Source organism: Heterodontus francisci, unplaced genomic scaffold (assembly GCF_036365525.1).
Source record: "Heterodontus francisci isolate sHetFra1 unplaced genomic scaffold, sHetFra1.hap1 HAP1_SCAFFOLD_59, whole genome shotgun sequence".
NCBI lineage: Eukaryota > Metazoa > Chordata > Chondrichthyes > Heterodontiformes > Heterodontidae > Heterodontus > Heterodontus francisci.
Genome location: NW_027140758.1, coordinates 9,908,107 through 9,912,277, shown reverse-complemented (window position 1 = coordinate 9,912,277; position 4,171 = coordinate 9,908,107). Strand labels below are relative to the sequence as shown.

Here is a 4,171-nt window from a genome sequence, read left to right as displayed (position 1 = left end):
TGCTGATTCACAATTCCTCAGATACTGAAGCAGTCTGTGCCCACAAGCTGCAAGACCTATACAACATTCTCAGCTGATAAGTGACAAGCAACCTTCTGGCCACACAAGTGCTAAGCAGTGAATATCTCTAATGAGAGAAAATCAAACCATCCACCTTTTGATATTCAGCAGCATTACCATCGCTGAATCCCTCACCATAAACATCTTGGGGGTTACCATTGACCAGAAACTAAACTGGACCAGTCACATCTATGCTGCGGCCATAAGCGTAGGTCAGAGATTGGGAATTCTGCAGCAAGTATCTCACCTCCTGATACACCAAAACCTGTCCACTATCTACAAGGCACAAGTCAGGAGTGTGATGGAATACACCTCACTCAACAACACTCAAGAAGCTCAACACCATCCAGGACAAAGCATCCCACTTGATCAGAACCTAACCCACCACCTTAAACATTCACTTCCTCCACCACCAGTACACAGTGGCTGCAGTGTGTACCATCTCCATATGAACTGCAGTAACTTGCCAAGTATCCTTCAACAGCACCTTCCAAGCCCGTGACCACTACCACCTCGAAGGACAAGGGCAGCAGATGCATGGGAACTCACTACCTGCAGGTTCCCCTCCAAGTCACTCACCATCCTGACATGGAACTATATCGCCATTTCGTCGCTATTATTGGGTCACAATCCTGGAACTCCCTCCCCAACAGCACTGTGGGTGTTCCTACACCATATGGACTGCAGTGGTTCAAGAAGGCAGCTCACCACTACATTCTCAAGGGCAATTAGGGATGGGTAATAAATGCTAGACTTATCAGCGATACTCGCGCCCAAGAATGAATAAAAACCAAATCACTCTCCAAAGATTCCCCACAATTCAGGCTGGGACATTTACTTCAGGAGCACAGAGCTTTATATAACTACAACATGAGTTCCAATCTTCAGATTCCATTAGCCTTTCACATTATTTTCTACCAGTCCACTAGCTTTTAGTGATTCAGCACTCGGGTCTCTGCTTCTCCAGTTTCTAACATCTCACCATTTATAAAAAACACTCTGATCTATCTTTGGTAGGTACTAGATGACCCCTCATTTTAAACTCCATCTGCCAAAGCATTGCTCACTCACTTAATCTATCAAGAAGATTTGAAAATAAATTTCTTGCCAAAGGATAATGTTCTGCTTCTGCTCCCTCGCCGTTTGCTTTTCCCGTTAGTCTTTCATTTGGTGTAAATCCAGAGAAAGTAAAGATGGAAGGAAGGGAGGGAGGGAAAAATCTTCCTCCTTTTCGTGATCCCAATTTGATCTTCATTCCAGTCCAATTTGGGTGAAGAATTCCAATTGTCTGTCTCAATTTTAATAAAGTATAAACAATTCTGGAATCACCTTCTCGATATTGACAAGAACAGGTTTCCAGGCCGACTTAACACAAAATTTCCCCCCCTGGAAACAACAATGCACTAGACAGATCATAAACTGACAACAAGGATGGGATTTGAACCCACGCGCGCGAAGCACAATGGATTAGCAATCCATCATGTTAACCTCTCCGCCACCTTGTCAACTGTTTTGGCGTAATGGTCACCTTCAGCTCAGATCCTGACTGTGCAGCCAGATGTGCAATGATGGAAATGTAGCTTCTGTAAGTGAATGAAATTTCCATCACATCAGGTCATGGCCTGTTTGGAATGGAGCGGTGTGAAACATTCCAGACCATGTCCAACACGTTTCTACTCAGTGTGAAAACTCACCACGGAAAGACTGGAACATACAAACATTTGATCACACCATGATTAACATCACTCAGACATCTGAACCATTAGGTCACTGACGAAGTCATGATGACTTCTAATTTCTCATGAAATGACGACTGAACTGACTGGAAGAATTGCTTTAAGTCCACATGATCAGAGAGACACAGCCTCAGCCGACTTGTCAGGTGGCGTAAACAGATATTACTGCTTCTGATCTTCACCAGAACAGAGAGTGAGATGTAACATTGATCATCAAACAGACTATGAGAGAATACAACAGAATAAAACACATGGAGAGACACTGTGGAATAACACCTAGATTTGACTGGAATGTTGAATTTTAATTGGAATGGATAAAACACCAGAAACAACTGATTAAATTGGGATTCTCATCATTATATTGATCTGGGACAGAAAAGAGAGACTGATAGAAAGAAGGGAAGAAGGAAGAAAAGAAAGGATGGAACTGTTTACTTTTTTCAGTTTTTTCACTTGCCCATCAAAGCTGGATAAAAAGGTTGCAAATAACAGGGAATTTCACCAAAAAGGGAGATTAAATGCTGCCGAAACCTTGGATTGAAGGATGCCCCAACAGATCACCTGTTTAACTGTCTCCTCACTGGGGGATTTCAATCAGTGAGCAATATTATTCACTACTTTTTTTGTGAAATAAACCCAGAACTGTCACTTGGAATTAATATCTGTGTTCCGACTCCTGAATAATAAAATTGCGAGTTTCTCGATATTTTCGGGACACATTTCCTGCTGAAAGAACTAAGAACTCTTTTCTAATTTACACAATACTATATACACACTCATCAAGCCTCCGAAGCTGGCATCCTTGGTGCTGCTCTCTCTTCTCCCAAACCTCATGTCATGTGACTGTTACATCATCACTCTGACAGTGGGAGGGGTTGATCCCACTGTCTTCAGCATTAACCCTTTACATTCTTATGCTACACTGTCTGTCCAAAAAATGGTTAGAGAACTTCCTTCATTTATCGAAACACCAACAGCTGCCAGTTGTAAATCAACTCAAACCCATCAGAGAGAGAGAGAGAGAGAGAGAGAGACTGTCAGAGAACTTCCTGCATCCAGTCCTGACCCTGTCACACTCAGCAGCTGCTCACCCAGACCCCACTCTCATCAACACTGAATACTGTTACCGAGACCCTTCAAATAATGTTTATAAAAGGCGGAAACATTCAAAGTTCATCGCAGCTGGACTGAATAGAACAAAGTTTAATATCTTTTCACCGTCACTCGGTGACCACATGAGAGACAGTCCTTAAATCAGTCGTATAAATTATCAGCTGTAAGAATGTTTGTCATTGGGTTGAATAATTTCTGTGTGAGAAATATTCCAGCATCATAAACCAGGGGAATGTGCTGACTGAGCTGTGTCTTCACCTCTTCTGGTCAGTCGGACAGTTCACCCTTCATTCTGCTCTGATTCGCTTTCCCCAAGCGGATCTTCAGATTCTCAAATAGTCATAGAGTCGTACAGCATAGAAACAGGTCCTTTGGCCCACCGCATCCATGTCGACCATAATGCCTATCTATACTAATCCCACCTGCCTGCATTAATTTCATATCCCTCTATGCCTTGCTCATTCAAGTACCTGTCCAGATGCCTCTTAATTGTCACTACTGTTCCTGCCTCCACCACCTCCTCAGGCAGCTCATTCCAGATACCCACGATTCTTTATGTGAAAAATTTACCCCTTTGATCCCCTTTAAACCTCCTCCCTCTCACCTTAAATCTATGCCCTCTAATTTTAGTCACCCCTCCTATGGGAAACAGACTCTGGCTATCTATGCTATCTATGCCTCTCATAATTTTATATACCTCTATCATGTCTCCTCTCAGCCTCCTTCGCTCCAGGGAAAACAGACCCAGCCTGTCCAATCTCTCTTGATAACTCAAGCCCTCCAAACCAGGCAACATCCTTGTGATTCTTTTCTGCACCCTTTCTAGCTTAATCACATCTTTCCTGTAATGCGGCAACCAGAACTGCACACAGTACTCCAAATATGGCCTAACCAACGTTATGTATAACTGTAACATGACGTTCTAACTCTTGTACTCAATGCCTCGGCTAATGAAGGCAAGCATGCCATACGCCCTCTTCACCACCCTGTCTACCTGTGTTGCCACTTTCAGGGAACTATGTACTTGCACACCAAGGTCTCTCTGCTCAACAACACTCCCCAGAGCCCTGCCATTCACTGTATATGTCCTGCCCTGGCTTAACTTCACAAAATGCATCACTTCACACTTGTCTGCATTAAATTCCATTTGCCAAGCCCTTGTCCACTTTCCCAGTTGATCTATATCCTGTTGTCACCTTAGACAACCTTCTTCACTGTCCACTATACCACCAATTTCGGTGTCTTCTGCAAACTTACTAATC

At 43.3% G+C, this 4,171-nt stretch overlaps 1 non-coding gene across 1 annotated transcript; it reads right to left on the bottom strand.

Moving 5' to 3' along the window:
• Positions 1–1,483: 1,483 nt before the first annotated feature.
• Positions 1,484–1,565, bottom strand: trnas-gcu (transfer RNA serine (anticodon GCU)). The gene has a single exon. It is a non-coding gene; the product is annotated as a tRNA-Ser (tRNA).
• Between the last annotated feature and the right edge of the window lie 2,606 nt (positions 1,566–4,171).